Source organism: Sus scrofa, chromosome 7 (genome assembly GCF_054392235.1).
Source record: "Sus scrofa isolate SSC_HxYL_T2T_F1_AM1 chromosome 7, Sscrofa_HxYL_maternal_Yorkshire_Landrace_v2.0, whole genome shotgun sequence".
Lineage (NCBI taxonomy): Eukaryota > Metazoa > Chordata > Mammalia > Artiodactyla > Suidae > Sus > Sus scrofa.
Genome location: NC_139389.1, coordinates 129526807 through 129542568, shown reverse-complemented (window position 1 = coordinate 129542568; position 15762 = coordinate 129526807). Strand labels below are relative to the sequence as shown.

The 15762-nt window shown below is 47.0% G+C and overlaps 1 protein-coding gene across 4 annotated transcripts in view; it reads right to left on the bottom strand.

Annotated features, from left to right (window-relative positions):
- The window catches only part of LOC146401912 (uncharacterized), a 163874-nt gene that overhangs the window by 40187 nt on the left and 107925 nt on the right, over positions 1-15762 (bottom strand). The window contains exons 5-7 of one of the 4 annotated variants that reach the window (XR_014809341.1): positions 12210-12506; positions 7225-7343; positions 6679-6935 (exon numbers count right to left, since the gene is read on the bottom strand). The exons of 2 other annotated variants lie outside the window; for them this stretch is intronic. The gene's annotated coding sequence lies outside the window, so the exon portion shown is untranslated. Of the gene's footprint in view, positions 1-6678; positions 6936-7224; positions 7344-12209; positions 12507-15762 lie in introns of those variants that run through there. One more of the 4 variants, XR_014809340.1, reaches the window with a different exon arrangement.

Sequence of the window (15762 nt, the reverse complement as noted above, 5' to 3'; positions counted from 1 at the left end):
CTCCCGAAGACTCAGGGACTACACCTGGTTCCTTGTTTTCTGGGCAGGTTTGGAGCATCAGGAGCGCAGAGTTTCTGGCTGAGGCATCACAGGGACAGGGGGCTCGAGCAAGGCACAGAGGAACTGCATGCACGTGGACAAGGACCCAGCCCTGACTCTTCACCGTCACTGCACCTCTCTATGGCCTTTTGTCCCACAATGGTCACATATTGCATCTGTGTTCTTCAAACTCACTTTTGCCTTTGCTGATGGGCAAGACATTGTTCAAAATGTAGCCCAATAGGTCAGATGGCTCTGCTGTGTGTGGAGACTGAAGCTGTGTGCCCCCTGCCCCCACCCCACCTTCCCCGAAGCCTCTGAGTGGGGTCCACGGACCTGCTACAGCTCTTTGGATACGGGCTGAAACCACGATGCCAGGTGATTGGCAGTCCTGCTGGCTCTGGCATCCTCCCAGCTGTGATGGTCTGTGGCTGGAGCGGCCCACTGTGTCCCATTGCCCCGGATGGAAGACATTCTGGGGACACGGGGCATTTGCTGCTACAACCAGTGAAGTCACAGGCACTCTGGGCAGAATTAGTCACCCCGCCTGTGCCAAAGCAGGCCGTTTCTCTGTGCTCTGGGGAAGGCACAGCCTGGCATTGTGGGGCCAGCAGGGTGGGGTGAGACCTCAATGCTTTGGGGAGCAGAGGACACACAGACATCAAGTGGTCTTTTTGGGGGGGGGGGGTCTTTTTGTTTTTTCAGGGCCACACCCGCAGCATATGGAAATCCCCAGGCTAGGGGTCCAATCAGAGCTGCCAGCCTACACCACAGCCCCAGCCAGAGCAATGCCAGATCCAAGCCGTGTCTGCAACCTACACCACAGCTCGTGGCAACGCCAGATACTTAACCCACTGAGTGAGGCCATGGGTCAAACCTGTGTCCTCATGAATACTAGTCAGATTTATTTCCGATGAGTTATGATGGAAGCTCCAGTCAAGGAGTCTTTTACTCAGAGCCACATGTCATTCTAGCATGGTGTCATGCTAGAATGACATTTTGAAAAATAGACCGAATTTTCTTTTCCCTGTCTTCTTTGTCCTTTCTGCCATCCCATCAGTGGCTTCCACCAGCTCAGGAGGAGGAAACCATAGCAAGGAATCAGAGAAAGCACTGGCCAGTTTCAAAAGCCAATGCTTTGGATTTGTAAGCTTTTGGGTTTAAAGACTCGAAGGCATGAAGAACTCAATCTATGCTATATACATACATATAAGAGATACTGCAGGCTTGGGAGCAGATACCTCAATAAAGCAAATATTGCAATAAAGTGAATCATACCAAGTTTTTGGTTTACCAGGACATATGAAAGTTACGTTCCCACTGTACTGTAGCCTATTAAATGTTCAACAGCATTGCGCCTTTAAAAAACAATGTACATATCTTAATTAAAAAAATATTTTATAGTTGGAGTTCCCGTGGTGGCACAGTGGGTTATGAATCCAACTAGTATCCTGAGGATGCAATTTTGATCCCTGGCCTCAATCAGTGGGTTAAGGATCCGGCGTTTCCATGAGTTGCGGTGTAGGTCTCATGGCTCGGATCTGGTGTTGCTGTGGCTGTGGCCTAGGTCGGCAGCTGCATCTCTGATTGGACCCCTAGCCTGGGAACTTCTATACGCCATAGGTGTGGCCCTAAAAAGACAAAAAAAGAGAAAATTATTGCTAAAGCACGCTGTTACCTGACAACACAAGGCTGCCAAAACCTTCCATTTGTAGAAAACAATACAATATCTGGAAAGCACAATAAAATAAGACACAATAAGATGACATATGCCTACATTTCACAAACAATGAAGTTTTTTAAAAAAATATGAGCTGTATTCGTATCTTATTGCTCCCATAACAAATTACCACAAACTCAGTGATTTAACACAACCAAAATGGATTATCTTAGAGGTCAGAGGTCAGAAGTCTGATGTGGGTTCCACTGGGCTGAAATCAAGGATTCAGTGAGGCCACGTGCCCTTGGAAGATTGAGGAGATGCTCCATGTGCTGGCTTTTTCCAGCTTGCAGGGGCCTCCTGCCATCCTTGGCTTGTGGCCCCTTCTTCCATCCTCAAATCAGCAGGGTAGCAACTTCAATCTCTGTCTGATTCTGACATCACCGCATCGCCTGCTCTCCCTCTGTTTCCACCATTGCATCCCCTTCCCGTCCCCGAACCTCCGCCCTCTGTCTTAGAAAGGCTCTCGTAATGACACTGGGGCCACTTTGATAATCCGAGCTATTCTCCCCACCTCAAGACCATTAATCACGTCCACAAAGTCCCTTTTGCCATGAAAGGTAACGCATCCAGAGGCTCTGGGGACAAGGGTGTGGACATTTGGGGAAGCGGGGTATTGATATTTTGTCTACACAAGAGCCAAGCAAATCTGCCAACCTCAGATAATCTCCAGCCCAGAGGACAGAGAGAGGCAGCATGTCACAAGGGAAAGAGCGATCGTGTGTCAGCAACACTCAGGTCCAAAAAAAAAAAAAAAAACAAAAAAACAGAGTTCCCATTGTGGCTCAGTGGGTTAAGAACCTGACTAGTATCTATGAAGATGTGGGTTTCGTCCCTGGCCTCATTGGGTGGGTTAAGAATCTGGCGTTGCCATGAGCTGTGGTGCAGGTCGCAGATGCGGCTAGAGTCTGGCATTGCTGTGGCTGTGGTGTAGGCCTGCAGCTGCAGTTCTGATTTGACCCCTAGCCTGGCACCTCCATATACTGCCAGTGCAGCCCTAAAAAGCAAAAAAAAAAAAAAAAAAAAAAAAAAACCCAAAAAATCTCAGGTCTGGCTGCTCGCAGGTAGAAAGCCAATACTCAAGAGGTGAGGTTGGTGGAAAGGAAAGTTTATTCCAGAGGCCAGCAGCTGGGGGAGAATGTGGACTCCTGTCCAAAAGCCAATTCCCCACTGACAGTCAGTGGGCAAGAACTTTTAAAGGGGAGTTTCAGAGGTGTGTAGGCAGAGGGACGGGCTCCGTGCGGAATGGCAGAGTCAGCTCTGACAGCCATCTCGAAACTGGTCCTGTGGGTCTGACCAGCATCATCTGGATCGTTTTAAGCACGGTTAACCTTCAGTTCCAGGGCCAGTTTGTTCCCATTTCTTTGAAGTCGGTTCTCAAAACTGGCAGCTTATGTCATGACTATAGTCTGGTGATCGTGTGATTAACTTCTTCCACTTCTTCTTGGTGGGGGCTTCAGTATCGTCTCCAAGACAGCTCAAAGGACATGGTCGAGAATATTATCCATAACTCTTGAGGAGGAACTAAAGGTCCTTGACTTTGTTTAACAGCTAAATGATGATTATTTTGGTCTTATTTAATTGTTTTCCTTTGCCTCTGCAATTTCTCACTTCCCTGATTAAATTTCTTCTTCTTCTTTATTTTATTTTATTTTATTTCATTTTATTTTGGTTGTGCCCATAGCATATGGAAGTTCCTGGGCCAGGAATTGAACTGAAGCCACAGCAGAGACCCTAAATTTAGTCATTGACTGAAGGTTTTCTACAAACAAAAGACAGAACCACCACATGGGGTGGTTCTGTCCTGGGAAGGCCCCATGGGGTCCTGCTGCATTTCACATGCGACTCAGAGAAACAGAATAAACCAATCAAGCTGGCATCCAGACCCCATGCAGCCTCAGTCAGAGCTCAACTGTTCCCAGCACTATAGAGGTGCAGGAGAGCCATGTCCAAGTCCACGGATGGTCTGGTTCTTAACTGAGAGTGCTCTCCCAAAGTCAGTGACCAGTAGCCTCACTGGCTTCATCTGCCACTGATGTCCAGCCAGAACCTCTTCTCATCGACCCAGCCAATATGGTGCCCAATGACCATTGAGTGGGTAAACCCATCTGGTGCCCATAGTCAGCCAGACTCCTTGTACAAGTAACCTCATATGGACAACCTCAACCTCAAAGGATGAAGATGACTGAAATCCCCCCCAGGAAGGTGGGTAGCTTGCAGGACAAGGAAGGAAGAGAGGAAGAAAGGGAGGGAGGAAGGAAGGGAGGGAAAAAGGGAGAGAAGAACTCCCCGCAATGCCTGTGTTTCACTGGGCACTGAATTAAACCAGCTCAGCATCTCCCCCAGATAACGGTGAAACACTGTCCGGATGCAGCATCACTGCACTTAGTAAATGAGAATCTTTATAAGCTCAAATGTATTCCACGTCTTTTTCTTTCCTTTTCCCCCTTAAAACTGAGTCCTCATCATGCGCCTGTGTCAGGTGTCACAGCATTAGGACAAAAAACTAGCCAACTCTGGTAGGAGCACCCCAACACAGAGGGATTAGAGAGATGTCCTAAATTTTAGCAACTCCATGAATTCTCACCACTCAAATTCATCTTTTAACAGAAAGAAAACAATTGGCAGAGGCCACATATGAGAGAGTGTCCTGTGCTCAGCAAACCTCGGCCAAGAGGGCCTCGATAAGTTCAAGGTTCTACTCGCGTGTCTTCTTTTCACTGAAATAAAAATCTCCAATCAAAAGCATCTGTCCTTTTCCTTGTATATGTCAAAATGTAATTGGCAACGGTTGGGGTTTGTTGCCTTTATTGCTTTTAATAGCTGTATAGCCACTGATTGCCCGAGCTGATGGTTAATTTAATTTCTGTCAATACAATATTGGGACTGTCTGCATATTCAGACCGTGATTAACTGCTGCGGAGTCCATAACACTGGTGTTATTATTACTGCATTTAACTACCTCTCGGGAGAAGACAAATTAAATTATGTTGAAAATGCTGTTGATTATCATTACGAACTTATTTGTAGAGCACAATTACTGATCTGTTGTAAAATAAATCAAATTTTTTATCATCGCGGTATAAATTAACTTTACCGTAAGAGAATGGTGAGTGGCGCCTGAAAGAGTTGAGGCCTCCTCGTGTAAGTCAACGGAGCACTGAATTAAAATAATCATCGCACACGAGCGTCATATTATATTTTAATAACGAGCTCCTTCTGACCAAGAGTGCCTCATAGATTACGGAATTTCAACAATAAAGCCGCGAGCTCCATGTGTGTCGTGCGCTGTTAACTCAGACGCAGGTGGAGACGCGGGGATGAATTATGCCTGGGCTGCGGCTCCGATTCGATCCGAAGTCACCGCTCCAGTCATTTAAGGGAGGCGGCTTTAGGAACACAATCAGGTTAATAGCGCACCATTTAGCTGTTTGCCGTTTCCTTCCAATGTACCAGGATCTGTTCCCATAATGCCGCTTAGGCAGAACCCATGGCATGGGATCAATAAGCCATAGAGCCTGTCACCTTTGAAACTTCAAGAAGAATCAGAGACACAGCGCCTTTCAGACTGGCCGCCACATAACTGACTCTTAACACGCAAGCTTGAGCTCAGTTTGCTCTCAACTTGGCCATGAAAGGCCCACGAAGGCAAAGAGAGTGTCTGCTCCTTTTGCCGTCATTTGGTGCAACTTGTCACCTTTCAATCACTACATGGCTCAAAGGATTGAGTAGTACGAGTAAGAAATATGTAGCCAAGACTCTCTGATTTAAACACCCGGGGCTGTGTGGCAGGCAGTAGACTGGGAGCTTTGTAGCATCCCAAGCCCCTTCCCTGACACCAACAGGCTGATCTCGGAAAAGATGACCGACTAGGCTGGACCTCAGTTGCCTCGTCTGCAAACTGGGGACATGTGGGTGTCACGGTTCATCTGAAGGTATTAGTTTTTTGGGGGGCTGTGTAATAAACCACCACAAACCTAGAGGCTTAAAACAACACCCCTGGATCGGCTCATAGCCCTGAAGGTCCCAAGTCAAGGTGAGCAACCAAAACGACCGAAGTTCTCACCAGTGATCCCCCGAAATACAAACCCGCCCCTCCAGGGAGCAAACTACTCCTGGCGAGGGATCATGTGGCAGGGATCCACCGGACGTCATACAGCAAAATATCCTCTGCATCTGTCAGGTCACCAGAGAGAGGATTTCTCGGTGGCCCATCTGCCCCGCTCAGTTCTTAGCCGCTCTCCCATTTCCGGGTCACGCCCCGCCCTCCCGTCTCTGCATTGTCATCTCCACTTAATGTGACCTCCTTGGAGAAGCTCCCCACCCCTGGCTGTTGTAGATCCTTCTTTTCCATCTCAACCCCTCATTTGCTTCCTTTGTAATTTGAAATTAATCTATTTGTGCATTTCTCTGTTTGGAGTCTGTATCCTCCACAAGAGCATAGCGCTTTGCACAAAGCCTGACCTACCCATTCATTCAGAAATACTTCGCGTGCGCTGAGTTGTGACAAAAGACATGTTAGGAGCCTCTGGATGTAGGTCAGGTCGGAGGTGATGGTGGCTTGGACCAAGGCAGTGGTGAGGCAGGAAATAGAAAGGGGTGATGTGGGATTTGGGATCACTGTGGGATAGACACAGAAGAGTCAAGAACAGCCCAACCTCAAAAAAAAAAAAAAAAAAAAAGGCACAGTATGGTTTATGGACTGGATGGTCAACAGGGACCTGTGCTCTAGCTCAGGAATATCTACTCAATATTCTGTGACAGCCTAGATGGGAATGGACGTGTTTTTACCGATAGCTCCATCACGTTGGTGTGCAGCAGAAATGAACCCCGCCTTGTGAATCAACTACACTTCAATAAAATAAAATAAAAAGGAATAGCTCAACTGATACAGAGCGGGACAGGTTAACACTGCTTACCTGAAGGAAGGAGTGAGAAGATGAAAGGACTGGGAGGGGCCACCAGTGACAATCTCAGAAGTACCCAGAAGCCCCACGGACGGGACCCTGACTGCTCCCAACTTGATCGAATTCCAGAACTTCTCTTTCTTCCTCACGTCTGCTGTGAGGCTCTTTTCCTCCCTCCATCATCACGAAAGCTTACAACTTTGTCGTTCCTGGAAGTGGGAACCAGTGAAAAGGAAGCTGTGGGAATCATGACTCCAAAAATGGAAGAACTGGCAAAAAAAAAAAGAAAGAAAGAAAAAAAAAAGTGACTGTTTTGGGAGTTCCCTGGTGGCTCAGCAAGTTAAGAATCTGGCATTTTCACTGCAGTGGCTCAGGTCGCTGTTGTGGCAAAGGTTCGATCCCTGCCCTGGGAACTTTTTTGGCATGGCCAGAAAAAGGAAGCACGGCACAACTAGAACATGGAGGGAAAGAGAATTAGACCATTTCTAAACCTGAGACGATCCCTTGGGACTTAACAAGGTGCAGTGTGACTACCCATAATGTACCTCAAAAACTCACCGTGCATATCTGAGTTGGTCCTTCTAGGTTATGTTGTAGTAAACACACCACAAAGATAGATTCCTCCTCTTACTTATTAGCCAGAAGTCTGTGGCTCAGCTCCCTGTGTGTCTTCTTCCCTATAGACCAATAAAAGCATCCCCCTCAGAATATACCATTCCTCTAGGAATGTGCAAAGAGCATGGCAACATCACGGAATGGTGCTTACATCTGCTCAGAAGAAACATACATCCTTCTTGCTCATGTTATGTTGGCCAAAGCAAGTCAGATGGTCAACCAAGCCTGAGGCTCTTGGGAGTTGTGGTGGCTTGAAAGGTTGAATGAAGGCCCCAAAAGGTATGTCCACCTGGAACCAGTGGATATTTCCTTTGGTCTCTGCAGATGTGGTTAAGGATCCTGAGCTGAAATCATCCTGGATTAGGGTGAGCCCTAAATCCAGTGACAGGGGTCCTTATCAAAGAAGAGAAGGAGCAAGGATACAGAGGGAGCGGAATCCCATGTGATGTTGGAGAAAGAAATTGGAAGGAGGCAGCTATAAGCTCAGGACCTCTAGGAACTGCGGAAACTAGGAGAGACACATGGAATAGATTCTCTCTCAGAGCCTCCAGAAGGACCCAAGCCTGTGGATGCCTTGGTTTCAGACTTTTGGCTTCTAAAGAGAATCATTTTCTGTTGTTTTTTAAGCCTCCCAACTTGGAAAGTGGTTAGGGCAGCCCAAGGAAACAAATAGAGAGTATAATCCTCTTGGGGTAGGAATTAAAAAGTCCACCCAAAGCCCATCCTCAGTACCATGCGCTGAAGATTCTGATGCAGAGGACCCATCCCTGCATCAGGTTATTCAGTCCTGGAGGCAACTACATCATCTGCCCTCCTGAATATTGACCCTCACGTGCTCCCACCTCTTCCCACTCCAGCCACTATTTGGGGTGTTTCCACTGAGTAATAAATCGCCAGCTCCACTGTTGCCCCCAACTAGCTGACCTTGGCTTGACCACTGAGGAACAGCCCGAGACCATGACCTTGGCTTGACCACTGACGAACAGCCCGAGACCACGACCTTGGCTTGACCACTGACGAACAGCCCGAGACCACGACCTTGGCTTGACCACTGAGGAACAGCCCGAGACCATGACCTTGGCTTGACCATGGAAAAAGAGGCTGGGATCATGGAGCTAAAGACACCCAACCCAAATGCTTCCTGAAAGGTGTGTCTCCTTCCAGGGAAACGTCATAATCACCACACAAAGTTGCTCCACGGCCCAGTGGTTGGTACAGCATGGACATTCTTGCCATATGGGGGCACAGAGCCACAGATAGCCCTGTTCTTAGCCCTGCCACAGTGACACTTAAACAATTGAATTTTTATTCTCTAGGATATGCTCTGTGTGGCCTTGCTAAGGCTGGAGCCAGATTAACTTAGCTCCCAGTTACAAATTAGAACTGACGTGTCACTCATGTGGGAGCCATGATGTGGTAAAGAAATGTTGCATTTGAGTAGAACAAGTGTGATCTGCAATATTGCTTTTTCTTCAAAGGAGCCCCCTCAGTTTTACCTCTAGCTCTAAAGGGTGTTGGTGGGTTCTTGGGGGAGGAGCAGGGGAGAAGCATCAAATTATATAAACTACTAGCTGTTTTTAAGACCCAAAATGGGGTTCCCAGAATTGGGGTGCAGGAAAGAACCACAGAAATCATGTCCAACCTATTTTCCAGGGTTCACTTGGGAGACTACCATTGCAATCTGACTCCCCAGGACTAAGGAAGGGCCCAGAATGCCAGTATCTGCCTTTCAGCCTGTTGGTATGCCACACCCCAGCCTTCCCTCCTGCTTCTAGTAAAATCACTCACATGTCCTCTCCTCCTGGCCCACTGCAGGGTGCCTTAAGTCTCAGCAGAGACTTGACTTTCTCTGCAGCCTCCTCCCCAATGCACAAACCCACCCCCACCTTGATAGGCACTCTGTACAACACAGCCTCCCATCCCCATAGCGTTCCTGGCATCACGGAACTGGCTGGCTCGCCTGCCTGTCCAGGCACCTCCACTGGAATGTCCACCCCACTGTGTTCTTAGCGCATTGACACACCTGTCCTCTGAGTCAGGGAATGAATGGACACTTGCAGAGCCTCCCCCCTGTGTTTAAGGGGTCCTCTCCCAGATGGCCCTGCTCCTCTGACCACTGCTCCATGAGAAGATGGAAAGGAGACCGGTTTAGGGAAGACTTCCCTCTCCCACGGCAGGCATCTTCCCCGCCAGCGGCACAGAAACCCGACCACAAATTCACAAGCTCGGACGCTGCTAAACCATCACGGGTCCTTCCCTGACCTCCCACCGCTTCAAGGGTCTCCTCTGCAGCTCAAGGAGGATGCTTCTCTGTCCTGGTCCTGGGTTTGAGTCAATCACAGAGATGGAGAGGCCACAGCCCCTGGGGGCTGTTAATACAGAAGCAGCCTGGAGGTCAAGGCTGCTCCAGGTCAACTTAGAGAGTCATTTATTTTGGTGTGGCTGGTGGGAAAAGGTAGTAAGAGTTTTCCCAAGATTCTTGTGATTTATAATGGCCTCTGGGTGGGCCCTTCAGAGCTCCTGCTTCAACACTGCTTCTGAGACGCTCAGAGGTGGCTTTGCTGCCTTCATGCCTACAGTTCTCCGAATGCTTGTGTAAGCTTCTAATTCCTGATGTGTTTTTTTAAAAAGACTTAAGTGAGCTAATTCTACATATATACAAGTCAAAGGCCCTGGAATAGCTAAAACAAACTTGAAAAAGAAGAATAAAGTAGGAGGCATCACTCTATCCAATATTAAACCTTATTATATACCCAGAATAATCAAGGCAGTGTGGTATCATCTGAGGAATGGACACAGAGATCAGTGAAACAGAATAGAGATGCATAAATAGGCCCACACAGAATGTAAATTGGTACAACCACTATGGAAAGCAGTATGGAACTTTGCTAAATATAGAACTACCATATGATCCAGCAATCCCACTCCTGGGCAAATATCTGGACAAAACTGTAATTCGAAAAGATACATGCACCCCTATTCTCATAACACTACTATTCACAATCGCCAAGACGTGGAAACAACCTAAATGTCCATCAACAGAGGAATGAATAAAGAACATGTAGTAGATAAACACAATGGAATACTACTCAGCCATAAAAAGGAATGAGATGATGCCATTTGAGGAACATGGATGCAACCAGAGTGACGAAAGCCAGAAAGAAAAAGACAAATACCATATGATATCATTGACATGTGCAATCTAAAATGTGGCACAGGAGTTCCCATCATGGCACAGCAGAAACGAATCTGACTAGTAACCATAAGGTTGTGGGTTCGATTCCTGGCCTCACTCAGAGGGTTAAGGATCTGGTGATGCCATGAGCTGGGGTCACAGATGCGGCTCTGATCTCGAGTTGCTGTGGCTGTGGTGTAGGCTGGCGGCTACAGCTCCTATTTGACCCTTAGCCTGGGAACCTCCATATGCTGCAGGTGTGGCCCTAAAAAGCAAAAAATAAATAAATAAAAATAAATTAAAAATAAATAAAATGTGACACAAATGAACCTATCTACAAAACAGAAACAGATTCTCAGACATAGAGAACAGACTTGTGGCTGCCAAGAGAAGGTGGGAGGGAGTGGGATGGATGGGAGTTTGGGGTAGTGGATGCAAACTATCACATTTAAAATGGATAAGCAATGAGGTCCTGCTGTACAGCGCAGAGAGCTATAACATTCTTGAAACAAGAGCGTTACAGAACATGGAAAACAGGAGAGGCATTCCAGGGGTGAGGGAAGGGGGTGGGGTGAGGGGCAAGAAGGGGTGAGTGAGGGGCAGGAGGGGTGGGTGTAGCAAAAGGGGCATCACAGCAGTCCCTGCAGTGGGGGGACCCTTCTGAAACTTGGTGGTGGTGGTGGATAGAAATGTCATCAATCGCACAGAACTAAATGCACCCATGTATACACACGAATAAGTACAAATAAAACAGGAAATCTGAACAAGAGCTCTGGACTGTGTCCAGATATGTAACCATAGCTTTGCAAGATGTTACCATTGCAGGAAACGGGGTAAAGCATACTTGGTATCTTTCTGTATGATGTGCATTAATTACATAATCTGCAATTATCTCAAAATGAGAAGCGCAGCTATTAAAAAAAAAAAAACAACTTTTGGATTGGGAAGTCATGAATGACTCTTCTTTTTCTGACCAAATCCCAACTGCTACAAAGCAGTCCCCACACCAACCACCTCAAAGGGAGTTTTTAAGAGACAGAGTTGAAACCTAAAGGCGGGCCTGCACTGAAATGAATCACATGCCACGAGAAAGGCACTGGGGGCTTGGTTTCTCCTTAGGGGTCCTTCAGACCCACCCTATCAGTGGAAATGAGTAAAAGATGGTACTTGGTTTGTCCTCTTGGACTGATGGGCTCTTTATTGCTTCGGGATATTAAAAACGCAGACACACACACACATGCACACGCACACACACACACACACACACACACACACACACACAGAAAGGGGAGAAGAAGCCAAGGACTCAAAGAGGTCTTTCCCTATGAAAAGCAGCAAAGAGCACTAGTCAATATCGTCTTTTGTTTATTCCTAAAAAAAATCTACGAAGATGCACGATAGGTGTGAATCAAGTACGGATTAAAAGTGGAATTCGAGCTGTGTGTAGGAACTTAAACTGGATTTCTCTCTGATTTGAGACATGTGGGGTCATTCATAATTCATCACAAGTGCATCTTCAGCTCAGTGGCACCAGCATTTTCTCCACTGGGCGAGACACACATGTTGCAGGTCTGCTAAGTGAAGAAGGTGCAGAAGGGGTACACAGGGGTGCGAGGGCTGTGTGCATATTTATATACACGTGCACCTGAGCACGGACCCTGCCGATCAGCACAGCCCTCTGACCCCCAGGTCCCCTCCCAGCCACGGTGACCAAAATAAATCAGAATCTATATATATGTCCCTTTGCACTTACCTTGGTACAAGTTCAAAGTCAGGAGCAGCGCACGAGCCTTTGCTTTCCTAGTACAGGCATCAGTGGTCCTGGGGCTTCATGGCTCCTAGCGTGGACTTGAGAATGTGACGTCCCACTCTGCAGGTGGGAAAGCTGAGCAAGAGCGTGGGCACTGGGTCTCTCTGGGCCACTGGGAGGACTTAACAGCACTGAGCCTTCAGACAGCTTTCAAACACCATGTCCGCATTCCTGATGTACTGCCCAGCAACTTACTTTTGGTTTTTTCCAGCTTTATAGAGGTGTAACTGACAAATAAAACTGTAATACATTTAGGGAGTTCCCTGGTGGTCTAGTGGTTAGGATTCATGCTGTCACCGCTGCAGCCCAGGTTCCATCCCTGGTCTGGAAACTGAGATCCCACATCAAGCCACTGCACACCACCACCAAAAAAATAAATTGCAATGTGTTTAAAGTATACACCACAATGACTTGATACACATCTACATCGTGAAAGGATTCCCCCAACAGAGGTAATTAACACATCCATCCCAGCACAGTCACCTTTTGAAAAAAATCTTTGGTTAGAACATGTAAGTTCCACGCTTAGTGAATTTCAATCACACGGCACAGTGTTAGCAACTCTATTCAGCATGTTTTACTTTAGATCCTGAGACCTTATTCATCTGATCATGGAAATGTGGTACCATTTTACCAACCTTTCCCTCTTTCCCCGCACCCCCCAGCCCTGGCAACCACCAATCAACTCTCTATTTCTATGAATTCAACAATTTTTCCCTCTTTTTTTTTTTAACATTCCACATATAAGTGATACTATGCAGTATTTGTCTTTCTCTGCCTGGTTTATTTCACTTTCGCTTAACGCCCTCCAGACACATCTGCATTACTGCAAATGGCAGAGTTTCCTTCTTTTTTCTTTGAGGCTGAATCACACTCCAATTGCGTCACCCTGTGTTTTGGTAGGTGACTAGCTGTCTCTCCCCCAGGTAGCCTGCGACTCCTCAAAAGCACAGGTTGTGTCTGCTAAGCCGCTATATTCCTGGAGTGAAGTCCAAGACTGGACCAGAGTTGCAGCCATACAAAGGCACCTGCAATGATGCTTCTCGATTGCTAGTTCACTGCGCTGCATTTTTATATAAATAACACCTGATTATCTGGTTACAAAAACAATACTGACTAAAGCGCCAGAGACATTTTTTTCCTACTGTATCTGGTGTCCGAGGAGGGCGACCACCTTGATTACGTCGCCTAGGCTTCCAGGACCCCTGGAATCTGATTCTATTCCAAGACTCCTGGAACCTGACTGGGTTCTATTAAAGTGTGTGCCATGGGGAGATCAGATGGCAGAAGGAAGGGGAAGTAGAGTTACGCCCCCCCCCTCCACCTGACAGCCTTGGTTCACTCCCAAGGTGCAGATCTAAGGCTGCTAACTCCCTGTTGTTGCCTCTCACCAAGTGTGTCCCCACTTCTTAATGGTTCCCACCAGGACTATCTGCCACACACCAGGGTTCTTTTCATTGGCATGGGCGCAGGACGTGCCCCCTGGCCCCCTCATCGGGTAGGGCCAGGTGAATTTTCCTGACCTGGGGATGGACAGAGAAGAAACACCAGGGCTTTCATTTCTTTTATCACAGTGAACAGCAGCGTTTCAGAGAGAGGCATTTGCATGAGCCCAGACCTCAGAGAGAAGGCGAAGGAGCACAAGGTAGAGCAGAGGAAACGTCTCTAGATGTGCAGCGAGAGCACGAGCTAAGCTGAGATTTGGGGACTCATTTGTTACTGCAGGACCATCTCACCTCTCAGGACTGACCCAGTGACCTTGACTCTGAACCCCTGCGAACAGTCACTTCACCGAGTGCTAATCAGTTCTCTGGGAACACGACATCTATTTCCTGCGGAGACTTCTGGGAAGAGTTTGCAGCCCCCTTTGGAAATTATTTTTTTCTTTTTGGCTGCACCCATGGCATATGGAAGTTCCTGGGCCAGGGATGAAATCCCAGCCGCCGGGTGACCTCTGCAGCAGCTGCGGCAATACCAGATCCTTAACCCACCACGCCATAATGGGAACTCCCCATTTTGGAAAATTTGAAAAGTGTACATCAGCAAACAAAATAGTCAAAATCCCCACTACTCAGAGAAAACCACTCTAAATATGTTGGCCTATTTCCTTCCAGTCTTTTTTTCTTCGTGGGTGTGTTGGGGGTGGGGGAGATGTGTGTGTGTGTTTGTGTGTGTCTTCGTTTCTGTTTTTGTACATCGCTGAGATCAAATTATAAATCAATGCATCAACTTATAATCAATGCCCTTCCCGCTGCTGCTTAACTTCTCCCAATAAGTTGAAAGTTTAGAGTTACTATTCTAAATAATTTGATAATTACTTCAGCCAGCACAGCTTTGACCTTGTTTAATTGAATTGACTGGTGCCCCAGAGACAAATAGCCAAGCAGAGCCAAGCTACACAGTGATCTGATGGCCATTTCACCAAAGCCGTTGTTGTATTTTTTTTTTTTTTTTTTTTTTGCCAGACTCTTACAGTGGGAAAAAGAACACAGGAAGCTCTGCCAAAGGAAAATAAAACATCCGACCCCAGGGGAGCCGGGCACAATGGCTGCACTGGTAGAAAACAAGACACACGATGTCAACAAACAGAAAATGAATGGGGCCTGTCATGAAGCTGGAATTTGGGAAAGGTCTGGTTTCCAGGCGCTTTATGGGAGCAGCAAAGGAGCAGGGATAATTCATGTGCTTTGTCAGATGAGCTTCCCTCAACACAGCGGTTTAAAATGGCACAATGGGAGCACGACACACAGGCCAGGGTCTGCATGAGGCCTTGAGCAGCCGCCTAGCTGAGCCCCTGAATCTGACTCCTCCCCAGCCTCTACATGGGTCATACCTATTAAAGGGTAAATTGTGATGATGGCTGTACAATTTTAAATATAATAAAATTCCAAAAATAAAAATAAATTTATTTTCAAGTTTGAAGAAGTTAACAAGGTTACAAAATCATTAGAGGGTAGATGAAATTCAAATTCCATTCTCTCTAATCTCAACGCCTTCAGTTTTTTCACCGGGCCATGCTACCTTGGGGTTCAGAGGGAGATGTAGAGAAAAAAGGTCCTGCCTCTAAGAGCTAAGATTTTAGTATGTGTGGCAAAGTCTGAATAGTGCTTATCAAGCCTTTGTCCTCTTAGTGCAAGAAGACTACATTTCCCAGCTCCTCTTGCGCTTGCACAGTGGTCATATGACTAGTTCTGGCCAATGAATGGGGACTGAAAGGATGTTTGCACTTTTACAACTAGGCTTTCCAATCTCCCTCTAGAGCCTTAGATAACTCTGTCTCCCTTCTACATGACAGAGCCGTGTGATGGACAGCAGCCAGATCCCTGACAAAGGACAGACCAGGAAAGCCACCTGACCTACATAAGACTATGAAATGAATGGGAAATTAATGTGTGTGTGTGTGTGTCTGTGTGTGTAGCCACTTTTGTTTTGTAAAGGCACAATTTTGGCCTTGCTCGTTACAGCATCTAGCATGCATTTCCCTAATACAGTATTG